The sequence below is a fragment of the Scaptodrosophila lebanonensis genome, unplaced genomic scaffold (genome assembly GCF_003285725.1).
Source record: "Scaptodrosophila lebanonensis strain 11010-0011.00,11010-0021.00 unplaced genomic scaffold, SlebRS2 tig00000089-arrow-pilon, whole genome shotgun sequence".
Lineage (NCBI taxonomy): Eukaryota > Metazoa > Arthropoda > Insecta > Diptera > Drosophilidae > Scaptodrosophila > Scaptodrosophila lebanonensis.
This window is the reverse complement of record NW_022060565.1, coordinates 1,268,784-1,284,426: the sequence shown is the minus strand read 5'-3', so window position 1 is coordinate 1,284,426 and position 15,643 is coordinate 1,268,784.

Sequence of the window (15,643 nt, the reverse complement as noted above, 5' to 3'; positions counted from 1 at the left end):
GCTTTTTAACTGTATTAACAGCACGACTTTGGCTCTGGCCCGGGATCGCAGCCGTAATCACAGCAGCCGCCACCGTTGACGGCGACACAAAAGTTACGTCATAATCTACACTATGCCAACAACAACAACAACTGCAGGCTGCAGCAACAACAGCAACTACTATATCAGCTACAACATGTGCATAGCTGTTGTTGCTGTTGATGTTGTTGTTGCTGTTGCTGTGGCTGTTGTTATTGATGTCGCTGTTGCGGTTTTGCCTCATTTCATTTTGGCGCTTTTGTATTTTTTCCCCGTTTTGTTCCTCGCTTTAATTTTGAAACAAAAGCCAAATTTCACGCATAATTTCATATTTGTAACAAAATACGATAATGAGGTCGTAGAGTAGACCTGCAACGGCAGCGGCAGCGGCAGCGACAGGTTGCACGACCCAATAAATGGCACTTGCAACACGCGCTGCACTGCACAGATATGCAGAAACAGACAGAGCGTAGATAGAGTGAGAGAAAGAGAGAGAGGGAGATGACCATAACGGCCAATTTGATATGCACAATGTTGTAAGTGGGTGTTTACTTAATAATACTTTTATTGCTGCAGATGCTCAACTTGTTTTCCACTTTGACTTTATTGATCTTTCATATATGCATACAAGTATACATATAGTATATACTATGCATGCATATAGCCTGACCGTACGCGTTCGCACCTATATGTGGGTCAAGCTGGTAGGTCGATTGGTTGCTCGACCGACCGACCGACCGACCGACCGATCGATCGATTGCTTTAACTTGGACTTGGGCAAGCGCCAAAAAAGGGTCGCCTGCATAATTTTCATGTTTACAGTTTACAGTTAAATGAAGCAAAGCCCACAACACAACAACAATAAACGGCGTCCGTGTAGCAATCATTTGCATTTACACACACACACACACACACACACATACATATATGCGTGTATAGATTAAGCAAAAGTGAAACGACATCGTCAATTTTTGCTAATTTTAAAACTCAATTTTACAAGTTTGTTGTTGTTTATTGAAATGCACATTTTATTTTATCTTTTTATACCCTGTACCCAAAGGGTACAAGGGTATATTAGTTTTGTGCGAGTGCACATGGAACACACAGAAGGAGGCTTGGTAGACCCCACAAAGTATATATATTCTTGATCAGCATGACAAGCCGAGTCGATATAGCCATGTCCGTCTGTCCGTCTGACCGTCTGTCCGTCTGTCTGTCCGTCTGTCTGTCCGTCTGTCTGTCCGTCTGTCTGTCTGTATGAACGCAAGGATCTCCGAAAGTATAAGAGCTAGAATAACCAAACTTGGTATACAGATTATCCTGAGACCGAGAAAGGACAAGTTTGTTCATTTTTTCTGATCCAACCCCCCACTCCCCCCCTATTACCAATTTTCTATAACTCCCATAATTCTTGGAATTTTAAACTTAAATTTGGTAGTCACATTAGGTTAGTAATTATATATCCGTATACCAAGTTTCATTATGATAGAATGATCAAAAAGAAAGTTATAGCCATATAACCAGGCCCAATGCACACATACATACATATGTACAAGTACACAAACACGCATAAGGCACGATTCTGATGTAAATGTAAATGTATGTATGCATGCATGGAATATTTTATATATAATTAGTTAATATTTAGTTAATTAATTAAATTAATTTAGTTAATTAATTAAATTAAATTAATTAATTAATTAAATTACTTTTTTGTGGGGTGGTACAGGGTATTTAAGAGTTGAGCCTGCTCGACTTTAGCATTCCTTTCTTGTTATTGCTGACTTTTTGTGTTTGTGTTTTCATTTTGAATTTCGCCTTTGCTCGACTCATAGGTGTGTGCATGTCTGTGCATGTCTGTGTGTGTGTTGTAACTCGCATTGCCTATGTTGTCGATCTGTAACGGTTGAGAAGGTCAGCCAGATGCTGTTTCGTATGCTAACGAATCGAATGACACACATAGACACACATTGTTTAAAATATGTATTTGAACAAAAAGAGCAATTAAGCAAGTGAATACAGCTAATGATATCTTTGGATATACTCGTATACATATGTATGTATATGCATTTTGCGTTTATAGATAATGTTAATGATAAGCCGAACGCATTTAGATGGACGGCAATTTGTTAAAGTTTTGCATTGAGAGTAACGGAAAATTTTCGTCTTCAACTTGCTGCCAGTTAAGGTGAACTATTTTTCATCGAATCATGCGACTCTGAATGACTAATCGCATTGATTTTTTAGGGGGGGTGACTCTAAATCATATTTAGCTTAAACGCTTTAGTTCGTAACATAGAAAAGAATCTGTTCTAAGCGATTATTATAATTAAAAGAGACAGAAAACAAACAAAAAACGTACCTAAAATATTTCTCACATGCTCGTATAAACTGCACTTCAAATTAACTGAACTTGTTAATAATCAAATACTGTAGTAATCAGCAATGAATAATTTTTGATCAGTAATTAAAAGCAACTCTAGCTCGAACAAGTGCCTCCAGAGAATCTGGAATAAATTATAAAGTAAAGGCAGCAGATATCCGTCATAATATTGCTCGAGAATATTCAATTTCGAATTGTTGAATTGTTGTTCTCTTGCACAATTTGTAATACTAAATGCTGTAGCAGAAGCTACTTTTCAAACAACAACAATAAGAATAGCGACGACAAACAAACCAAATAGATCGAGGCCGCTCTAAACAAAAGTGCAACAAACTTTGTTACGAACGAAACCAAAAACAACAACAGAAACAGAAACACACACGTACATACATATGTATATAAAATGAAACTGTTTGAATGAGCAAAGTTTTAACGCAATTGCGTTAAATGATTTGAATGTATGCTAACAAAAACAAAAACGACAAGGAGGCTGTGCCCCGTTGTAAATGTTAATGAGACATGCACGAAATTGTGCAGCACACGTACCTAAGTATGTGTGAGTGAGCGATTGACTGACTGTCTGAATGACTAAGTGACTGCCTGACTGCATGACTGAGTGGATGATTCTATGAGCTGCCATTGCCAACTTGGGGTAGGCGCTGTCATCTCAAAAGCTTATGCACTGCACATGTGTGAGTCTTAGCCCTGCGTTTTTAGCCACAACTTACGCCAATTGCCAGGCGAGAGATATTGACTGTAACAATTAGCATGGACACACGCCCAACCAACACACACACAGACACAGTCACACACAGAGAGACAGCCTTCGACATTACTTTTGTCAGTCATTACGCTTATTATTTGCTTTGCTTTGCAGTTACGTTGTATTTTAGTAGCTATTTAGCATGCTTCTTTGTGCCACTCACACATACACACGCACACACTCGTATGTACACGAGAGCAGAGCTTTACAGCGGTGCATGTGTAATGGTTATTATTTTGCAACCATTCGTACATACTCGCAAGTAAATTGCAAACAACAACAGCCACAAATAAAATTTAGGTCAACGCATATAATATATTCAATTCTAGCGCTGACGAACTGTCGCGTGCGGTGTGTTTGTTGTGGCGGTTGTTGTTGTTGTTGTTGTTATTATTGTTGCTGGTGCTGTTGTTGTTGTTGTTATCCACAATGACCACTGGCAACGAGCCTCGCCGCAGTATGCTGCAATGTTGACAAATTCATTTGCGTATTTCTGTTGCAGCCGACTCTTTTATTTACTTAATATTAATTCACATTTCTTTTTTTCATCATTATACGAGTAGGTATGTATGTACAACAACAATCTACACAACAACCTTTTTTAGTAACACTAATACGAGTAGGCAGCAGAATGAAATCAAACAAAAGATGAATACAAAATAAATACTACACTATGTAGTGGAAAAATGTAAGCGAGTAAATGAAACAGAGCAAGGCTAGCATTGACATTAATACCAAAAACAAATAGACACACACACACACACACACACAGACAGACATAAATTGTAACGAGCACGAAGTATATGGATGTATGTATATGTGCTAGCTGGTAACAACAACAAATACAAATACAACAGCATTAAAAGCAACTGTAATTAGCAGCTGCACAAAATGTAACATATGCCTGTTGTTGTTGTTGTTGCTGCTGCTATTTTGTTGTTGTTGTTGTTGTGCTTTTGCATTTGATAAACGGCATGTATGAACTTGTTGTTGCTGCTGCTGCTGCTGCTGCCCAGCCATGTGGTTTGCAATTTAAGACGCATCGCCAGCATCAGAGTCGGCTCACAACTCACCTCGTCACTAGTATGTACTAAATACAAGTAGTATGTACATATGTGTATGTGTATGTATTAGCCGGCACTGCCTTTGGCTCTTTTCGTGGCTTTAATGCCGACCGCTGCTAATGATGACGCAGCGTGCAGTGTCGACAATATCATCGCACACACACACACACACACACACACACAAAATGCTTTATATAAATGCAAGCAAAACGGCAGCCGATGCAGTATTGACCTTGAAAAGCCGCTACAATATACAGCCGAGTTGTTGGCCATGCGGGAGTCAAGAGAAAAGAGAGAAGAGAGAAGGGGGGCACTGGAGGAAAAGCTTAATTGCCGCTATATCCACCTGCCTGGCTTTTATTTCAAACACTTGCTTGAACCAAGAGTTCAAACAAAAGACTTGAGCAACGAACTTTAAGAAACATCTACGGCATTTCAAATGTGAACGAAATCAATTTGGAATACGAGTATACTTACCATATAATGACGCATAACCACTCACTGGATAACCAGTGTCGTCATCATCGTTGGCGGCAGTTCAGCGAAATTTCAGATTTCATCGACTGCTGCTGTGTTGTGAAAAGTTCGCAACGATTTTGTTGCCACATCTAGCTAGTATGTATATCCATTGTTGTCGATTACGCACCTTTGACTCATTTAACTCCGCTAAACACGAGTACGAGAACTCGTATCCAATATAAACAAAACTTATGAAACTACACGATACATAAGCACGTTGTTTATTCATTAAAGTATTGGAAACGTATAGTTATTTTATTTTTTTCTTAAAAGTTCGTTCCATTTAATGAGAATAATGATTCAATTTTCAACTGAAAGATATGCACTTCCCTGCATCAGCATCAAACAATAAAAATAAGTTTGTAAATCATTTAATTGCTTAACAAAAAGTTTGAGGAGTTCTTATTACTTATTTGATATTTTGCAATACCTTTGGTTCAATAATAAAAAGCAACACAAACTAATACACAAATAAGCGATATTTATAATGGTTACATATTTGTAAAAAGGTTATACATAGTATATCCTTAATATATTTTCGCACCCAAATAGTTTCAATTATGTACCGAAACGATCAATTATCAGAACCAAAACGATTGCTAATTTTTAAGGTATTAGTTTATTTTAATGATCCTAATTAAAAGTTGGAAAATGTTTATTTCAAGAATTGCTCAAACATTTTATCAACACACTCCGCAAGACACGGTGGCACTGATTGTATTTGGAATTCAAACTTTTCGAAATTATTTCACTCATGCGTCTACTTTGTGCAATTTTTTAATTCTCTTGCTACAAAAGATTGGCCTACTAAGCTACACTAAAATGCGATTAATTTGATAGCCATTTCAACATGCTTACTACTATGTACATATATAATTTAAATCGTCTGCATGGACTAATGGGTGATACCTATATTTAAAAAAATGGGCTTCATTTGCAAAATGTGATGCCCTAAATTATGTACAGTAATGCCAAATATTCATATATACATACATATATAGTTGTATATACAAAGTAGTTTACAGCATCGTTGCCACAAATTACACAAAACCAAAACTAAAACTAAAAAAAAGCAGAGAAACAAACAAAAAATTAAAACATTTAGTACATTGTGGCGTTTAGCCACAGTCTGTGAACTCTCAATTAAGCTTGGAAAGAAGCAACAAAACCGTCACATGAAACACACCCACACACCCACACACCGACACACACACACACTTGCTTATATTAACTGTACACTTTTGCTTTCGTAAAATGATTTCATTGCAAAATTTAATAGAGCATGAAAAACGTTGCGCGCTTTGTACTCCACTCCACAATTTGTTTTTTGTAACTTTTAAAGTTGACAAACAAACGCAGAGGCAGGCACACACACACACACACACACACACAAGCACATGCAGAAATAATTTTATAAAAAATATAAAATTAAATACTTCTAATATGCGCTGCCAACAGCTGTTGCGCATTCATTCATTCATTCATTCAAATTTATGCCAAACAAGTGTCAGCGATTAGTTGACAGCTAATCAATTCTCGCGGCTGCTCTCAGCAGCGAATTTCAAGCGAATTCTCTGTCAAAATGACAAGTGCATGTTTTTTTTTCTTCAAATGTGCAACACACACACACACCAACACATACACAACACTCCCAAACACATACACATGCTGCAGACACAACCCTCGTCAAGTTGGGCACATGATTTGCCAATTTCCGAGCAAAAAAAAGAATAATAAGAGCAGAACACGGTAGAATTCCCAAATCATCTACCAAGCACTCGACTCTCAAATACCCTGACGTTTGTTAATTGATAAATGGAAATGAGTTTGTATTTATTTATTTATATTTATATGGTAGCCATGTAAAACCCATGACTACGGTGCCTAATCTTTCGTGTCATTTTATTTGTAATTCATTTTTCTTGTTTAGAAAAATGTATGCAAAAGTGCTTTCTAAACTACTTGTATATCAAGAATATTTACTTAGTACCGGATGTTAAAAGGTGTAGAAAAGGAATGATCAAAATACTCAATTATTTACAAGAAAGTAGCGAAGCTTTCTTTCGTATGCCAAAAAAGTTAAAATAACTCTGTTACCCTTTCTGCGACTGCAGGGTATGAATAAAGGACAGAAAAATGAAATGGTAGCAGTAGCAGCAGCTTCCTGCCGACCAGTTGGGTATGGGTTTGAGTCTGAGCCTGAACCTGAGCCTGAGCCTGGCCGCCGCCAAATTGATGAATGCATCCGTTTGAATCGAAAGGAAGTTCTCTAACAGGTGCTTTTTGCCACTTTGTCTGACCAAATGACCTAATGTGCCGCTTGGCGAGCAACTGATCCGTCCTGAACGTGCAACCCTTTTGCGGCAGTTAGACGCTGAGGACGCTGGCTACAAATTATGTAGTGTCCTCGCACTGTGTCCTGCCGGTGCGACTCCAACTAAATGCTTAAACAGCACCCCTGCCATTTAGCAATTCTAATGCAAAGGCCTGCTGCCAATACGTACGTCTATACAATAGGAACAAAAAAAAGCAGGCAGAAAATAAGGAAGAAGGACGGGGCCATTGGCCATTGGCCATCGCCCGGCCCATTTGCAACACGATCCTTTGAATTGTCTGGCTGGATGTCTGGGTTCTAACTGCTCGAAGGCAGTCTATAAATTTATTGCCTAAGCGTCTGCGTTTAAATGAATTTGTCTCTAACGCCCTAATCGCTTTAAGCTGCCGCTGCTTTTTTTTTTGTCCTGGTGCTGGTCACTTTTAATGATCGGGTAGGCAGCTGTAGCCTTGCCTGTAGATGTAGATGTAGCTGTAGATCATTCAGCACCATCCGCCGATGATAGTTCGATTTCTAAGGGCTGCAATTTGCCAAGTCTGCAAAGTCTTTATTAGTCGCACTCCCCAGCCACGAACTGAAGGCGCAAACTTAAAATGCATTAAGTGCTTTTCAATTATATTTATCGGAGCGCAAAAATCTCATGTTTCATTTTGTGTTTTTCTTTTTTGTTTTTTTTTTTTTTTGATAATTTTTTGCTTATGAATTATGAATGCGTCGCCTTATTTTGGGCAAGTTAATGATTTCCCTTAGCTTAATTACATACCGTTTACGCCCTGACACTTACAGGCAGCAGCAGTGGCCGTCAAGACAAATGGAATTTCATAAAAAAAAATATAAAAAATTGTAAAAACAAATCAAAATTTCAAGGGCAAGAGCAGAGCACTTGATGCTTGATAAGTGGGCGTTAATTTGTGTTTAAAAAATGTATTCAATTTTTGAAACAGCAGGTCGATCAAGTGGTTCTCTGAGATGCGACTAGAACTAGTCGTAGATGCCTGTGATTTATGTTAGGGTCTACTCTCAAGTGGTTCTCTCACTATTCCTATATCGGTACAGATGCGACTAGAGCTAGTCATAGACGCCCGTGTACTTAACTTGGTTCAGTTGCCAAACCACATTTAAATTGAAAAGGTCATCGTTTTTTATTTAGCTTAGCAAAACTAGTACAAGCAAACAAGAGTCGCTCTCTCGCCACCGAAATAACTTAACCTTAACTACATATATAATTTGATGGTCCCCATTGTTTTCATTAAATTACACATTTTCCCACCCTTGGCCAAACTGTTGTCGTCACAGATTTCTGGATACTTATTACATTTTACCTATTGAGACATTAGAAACGAGACTTACATTACACACTAATCTGAAGAGTGGACAAATAATGGGCGAAATAAATGGATCAACTATTCCCTCATCATCCCCTTCTATAAAGAAATAAACAAAAATTTAATTACAAAACTAGGATGAACATCGCAGGCTAACAAACAAAGAATTCTAAAAATCAAATACAAAGAAGCTACGTAGTAATTGTTAGTTAAAGCATTGCCAAGTTCTTTGAGTCCACACTTTATTAATTCTAGCACACGCTTTTAAATACAATACAACAAAATTGAAAAGGTTTATAAAATACAAGTCGCAAGCGATTTACGATTGATATAATCCACGTTATATCTTGAACTGCATTTCAGTATTTGAGAGAGAATTGTTCATCATTTATGTAGTATATTATAATTTGTCTGAATATATATAGTTGGCTCGGGCATAGAGAAAATGAATATTGAGGTTATTGTGTGTCGCGCCTTGTTGATAGCTCTAAACAAAAATTCAAATAATTATAAACAAAACAGTATAGAAAAACAGAAAAAGAATTGCATGCACACCAAATACATAGTATGGGTGAACAAAAAGCGTTAGTTGGCACATGGCTAAAAACGGCAGTTGGCCCTAAAAGAGCAGCACAACAATGAGCCGCAATGAGTCGGGGCTGTCACTCAGTCAGTCAGTCAATCAGTCAATCAGTAATTATAGTTGGGTGTTATATCCACTATGTCTGTACAAACGCTCTGTCTATATGGCCAGAGCAGAGCTGGGCAGAGCTGGACAGAGCTTGGCAACGACAGTACCAACGTGTTTGGCATATGCAATTAGACAGAACCAGCAGCGGATGCGTTAGTCGGGAGGGGTGGGGGAGGGGGCTAATAGTAGGAGCGTACGACGACATTCGAGTCGCACATGCTACGAATTTAACATGCGATAGCCCAGGAATTTTATAGAGGAATTTCTGTTTCAAAAGTAAATAAAAGACTTTCAGAAACCAGCCACACAAACACACACACACCATTTACATACATACATACGAGAGCATGTCTTTATATGTACAAATAAATATATACATATATATACAAGTAGCATGTATGTACAAAGACCCAGGGCATCATTTGTGCGATGCGCAAAAAGCGAAGCAAAAGTTTGGCTTTTTGTAAAGTTGAACGCCCACCTACACTCATACACACTCACACACACTTATACACACACACACACAGCTGACACTGTTGCCGACGTCTCTGTTGACGATCGTATTGTGGGTGTCGCGTAAATTACAAAACACACACTAGAGATGGGTACGTGATTCGTTTCTTCTTCGCAGCTCGGCAAAATATAAAGCTAAACAATTTCAAAAAGCACGAAAATATATTATTTATGTTTTGTATTCATAGTTTGTAAATATTTCAACACTTTATAATATTGTTTTTCATCCGTTATTCATTTGCTTAATAAGCTTTCTAATTTATTTCGATAGTAAAAGACTAAATAATGAGAATATTATACGCGTAGCTGCATGGAAAGCAATATTAAATTATTAAATATTATCTTAGTAAATACATTATCTACAAAATGTTGCAATAAAACCTTAACTTACTCAAAGCACATCTCTAAGGCCGAGGCGCGCATGCTTTAGAAACACGCGGCAAATCAACAAAATAGCAAAAAGAGTAATTTAAACAAAAAATAGGCGCAAAACTATTACATATTCTAGGCTTGTGTACATGCGACAGCTCTGACGACGCTCCAGCGATATTTACTTTATTTATTTCTTGATTTTTTCTTTGCTTTTCTTTTACTGCACACACGCACACACTAACATTTACATTTTTGTTTGGGTTTCGAGTTCGATTTTGTTTCGAATTACGTCGCATATTTGTTATTTCCCTGTTGTTGTTATTGTTGTTGTTCTTTTTTTCTGCCTTTTTCCAGTCAAAGTACGTTATAGACAAAAAGAGCGCTGGGTATATTTTAAAAGTTCATGCACACTGCGTACCGAAAATGGAAACAATGGAGGCGAAACAATCAATTAGAGAATTGCCAAACAAAAATAAATAAATAAATCAATTGCAATAAAAATTCTGAGAAGGATAACAACAGACAGAGCCTGTGCATTGAACTCTCAATAACAGTAAGAAATGTTTGTTGCGCAATGTTAATAACAGCAGCTGTTAGAACCAAACTGTTAGATAACACTTCAATAACAGACCTAGTTGCAGACCCCAATACTAGACACACTCTATCAAAATATTAAGTATACGACATCTGGTGCTTTACAACACTTAATTAAATGCTGAGCAGCACTCACAGTTATTGGAGTTAGTGCTAGAGTTCTGCCAGTTCTTCTTTGACGAATTAAAAAATAGAAAAGTGAATTGCAATATCAACAGTAAACGAGTACCCACATTTTTCCTGCTGAATCCATTAATTGAATCGGTCCTAAGGCAACTGTTTAAAAAAATGGCATTACATATGGCTTGTACTCGTATGAATAAGAAATGGCTCTAGCTGTTAGGGACGGACAGACGGTCGCCAAAATCCCCTCCTCATACATTTGGCGTTTAACTCAAATTCAATAAATTAAATTAAACGGCGAGAACACTCCTCGTTCTTATTCTTGAAACACTTAACATAAATGGTGTGCTAAGTAGAATTGTTGCATTTCCTGGTTTCTCTGTAATTCAAAATTACAAATTTTTGAAATGTATCTCATGCTTCAACATTTCATTTCATTTAATTAGAACTAAAGGGGCATTTCATAGAAATTAATTTCAATTAAATGAGAAATCCGGAATAACTTGACATTATGATATGATTGTCCATTCCGCAACAATTTAATGGATATTGGAAATGGAAAGATGCTCGATTATTCATAACTCATATGAGGAACAGAAACATGTATATTAGCTGTGCGTCTAGTGGCTTGAATGATCCCATTTGTTAACAAAGTTCCTGCAAAGCGAATGTGAAATTATCGCGCTACATTAGTTGGGGGGGCATTGGCAAAAGGGCGAACGCGATGATGAAGAAGAAATCGTTGCCAAGAACTCTCTGCCCCACAGGAAAGTGAAAAAGCGCTGAAGCAACAACAAGAAGAACGACAACGGCAGCAGCAGCAGAAACCGCCATTTGCTAAAAGCTGTTATTAGCCTTCGGAACTGAAGCCGTAAATGTTAAGGGACGCCATCGTTCAATGTAACGTGCCATAATTTGCAATTTCCTTTCCACACACACACACACACACATATGCATATTCATACATATATACATGTATATATGTGTGCATGCACTTAGGTATAATTGATGTACTGAACTGCAGCAGAAGGTGGGCAAAAGGTAGACAAAAGCCGTAGACAATTCACGGTCAGCTCGCGGTTACAGGCTTGGTTGGGTGGGCGGTGGCGGCGGCGGTGGCGGTGGCGCACTGGGCTAATGACTTAGTGGAGCCCGGGGGTGGGGGGAGGGTGGCCAACAGACGGCACGAAAATTCGAATTGGCATTTTAATTTGTTTGTAATGCTTCTCGCTTTATACGCGTAGTTGCAGTTGTCGTTGTTGTTATTATTATTGTTGTTGTATACAAGTATCAGTGGCTAATGTTAATTTTCAAAGCCACATTGGTTCCTCGTTGTCGAGGTCAACTTTTGTACAAACTTCAATTGAAATTCATTTCCTCATGGCGGCAAACATACTCGTACAGCGAACAATAAACAGAAACAAAAACAAAATGATAAGCTTTTGCTTTGCATTTAATTTGACTTTAGCTTTGAAATGCGCGCGCGCTAATGCCTGCCCCTCTATATATACATACATACACATGTATATGGGTATGTACACAAATACATATATATATATATATATATATATACATGCATGTATGTGTATGTATATAAGTGTGTAATTATAAAACATTTTACAATTTACCTTGACCTTAACACAATAAAATAAATTACAACTATAACAAACGAAGCCAATTGCAATAACTGAACGGCACACACATACATATATATATATATATATATATATATATATATATATGATCATTAATAAATATGTACATACACGCATATACAGGGTGTTCTGCTATGGCTGTGCTAGTTTTTGAAAAATACAGCAATTTTCGTTGCTCTCTCCTTCTGTCATTTCCCCTTAAGCTTAACTTATATTTGATCGGCCCTGATATTAAAGGGCTGTGGAAATCCACAAATGTTAACCCGGGACTACTGCTGTCAGAGACAGCCTCCGATGCCATCCCTGTGGAGTAAATAGGCAATCGCAGTTGGTCTTGCAGTTGTTCCAGAGCCAAGTCAATAAAGTCAAGTCACGTTGTCAAGCCGTTAAGTCGTCGCACCTTTCTTTCTTCTACTGGAAAGTTATAAATAAAATGCAACATTACCAATTGTTATTCATACAATTATTAGTTAGATGTAAACAAACACCTCATAAGAAATCAAATAAACACCCTTCAATATGCCAGTAAACAAACCAATTAGTTGCAAAGAGTGATTCTCATATCTTTGAGAACATTTATTTTTTATATTTTTCCAATTCATCAACTTCAATGAAACGTAATTCTGTTGGTTCTTAATGAATACTATTTCAAAATTATTAGGAGTTCATTCTATGATCGTCCAAAGTTCTTTATGATAGATTTTTGAATTCCATTTCACTAGATACTGGAATTATTCGTTGTCTGTTGTGGATCGCATATGTGGATATCCAAAGCAATATAACTCATGCAGTTGTTCATTACTTAGAGAGTGTACAAGTATGTTAAGACGGCTACAAACTATTTGTAAGCGTACCAAATGAATTGCTCCATAAAACTTTAACAGACTTGGCGCTGCTTTTTTAATGTCTTTATACTAGTTGTACAGTTTTTGTTGTTATGGTTGTTGTAGTTGCAGTTCAAGCAACACATACCTACATACTTAAAATGTAGTTTGTTCATTGAGTGCAATAAAATCGGAATGGCAGTTTTCTGTCAGCAAAGCCAAACGATGGGCGTGGCAGGTGGCGGGCGCAGGTGGGTGTTTGCTCGCATACTGCCCACTAATAAATAAATGGCATGCAAACATTTTACAGTCAATTTAAATTAAACGCTGGCCAACGGATTGACTGATTGATGAACGATCAGTCGGACAAATGGAGCAACAGGTGCCACTAATTAAATACATGTCTATATGTGCATATCTATGTACATACGTATGTACTTGTATATAAGGCGTCAAGTTTGGCTAAATTCAGATATGTAGATTATGCAAAATCATTGTCACACGGATTGATTGATTTCGGTCCCATAAGCTACCACTTGATTATGTGCACACACATACATATATATGTATATCTATATATATATATATATATACATACATTTGTATGTATGTATGTATGTATGTAGCGTAGAATAGATTTTAAAGCTGGAGCACGAAAATGCTGTTAAGCGGCTGTTAGGGCGACTGTTAGCAGCATTTAAAGGCGAGTGGGGCGCGGCTGCGCATGGGCAGCGACTCAGACCATGACCAACAACCGTAAGTAGCCATAACAGGGTTGCACGACCCACCCATGGTCGCACAGTGTGTGGGGCGGGCATGGCGAGGCGGCATGCAGTCGTGCGTGTTGTGCGTGCGCAGTTGTGTGCTTTGCATTACAAATTAAAAATAATTATTTGCTCCTCTAATAATTTGAAACATTCACATATGTACATACATATGTACATGTATGTATGTACATAGATGCATACATATTTATGTACATATGTGTGTACAGGCGTTATAAAGTGTATGCACATACATAAGTACGTAAAGCGCCGTTTTCCTGCCAATACAACAGTTGGCTTTGTGGACGCCATCACTCCCATGTCATTGGGTTGCACTTGTTCATTGAGAAACAAGTGCAAGCCCCTGTTCTAGCCAAGACACACACCATTGATGGGCAACACTGGTCGTTGCCGCCGCCACCGCCACCGCCTCATGGCAAAAGGCCTTGATCTTGATCTCAAACAACAAATGAATGTATGTACATATATATGTATGTATGTGCATACAAACATATGTATGTAGGTATGTAAGTATGAACGGAACGGAAAGTAACAAAACCGACACGTACACGCATACACACACAGGAACAAACACATGCATTCATACATACATATGTACATACATACATGCTAAGAACGCTGGCCGCCAACAACAAAAAACGAGCCACGACAAGTTAACTTGATTGCCATTGCAATGAGGTTTTGTTGTAGTTGTTGCTATTATTTACTGCACTTGATTTGATTTAAAGCCCCCACAATATAAACAGCAACAGCCTAGCCAGCTAACCAGCTGGCTAACCTTGTCTTTGTCCGTTTTTGTTTTGTCTTTGCCGTTGCCGTTGCTTTGCACACCGCACGACCACCTCGCACATGCACTTGCACTTGTAGCCTATTACACACAGATGCAGTTTTAGTTGTTGCTCGTTTAATTGTTTATAAATATTTTTTAACTTTGCATTTTGTATTATGAATACTCATTTGTATGTAGACGTGCACTCAATATGATTCTTTCCCGCACAATCGTATTTCATAAACATACATACATACATATGTATTTGAATCAGCGCGCAAAGAGGATAAGTAATTATAGGAAGAATGCTCGCTGCTATACAACGCGCCCATCTACACGATCAGCTGACCAAAAATCCATTGTTGTTGCTAATCTGAAGTAGCCGTTGCGTTGATATACACATGAATTTATGTACATACATACATATGGTACACACATATTATGCGTGCAGTTACAAACTGTTGCCGTTAAGAAAGCCGTTGCTCCTTGAACACATTATTCTTGTCCTTTTTTGTGAATGTCTAATGCCTTTGCTGAAGATCAGTCGCGAGGTTTGCGCCCGGATCTACACAACGTAGAGGCATTTTAATGTTATAAACAAATCATAAATACGTACACACATAAATACGTTATTTTAAATTCCGAAAACTAATCAGAGATGCCCCACCGGTGCAGACTAGCCGTTGTTAATGCTGAACTATTGCTTAATGGCCGGGCGGGTGCGACGCAACTTCATTTTAGTAGTAAACGTTTTATTTCGCGAAATACAAAAATGAAGGGTCTACCTGTAAAATTGATAATATTGCAGCCCAATAGGCCTACAGTAGCAGGTGATAAATTATTATGAAGTGCTAATATACATACATACAAATGTATCTGATTGTCTGAAGTAAACTGGCAACTCTGGAAG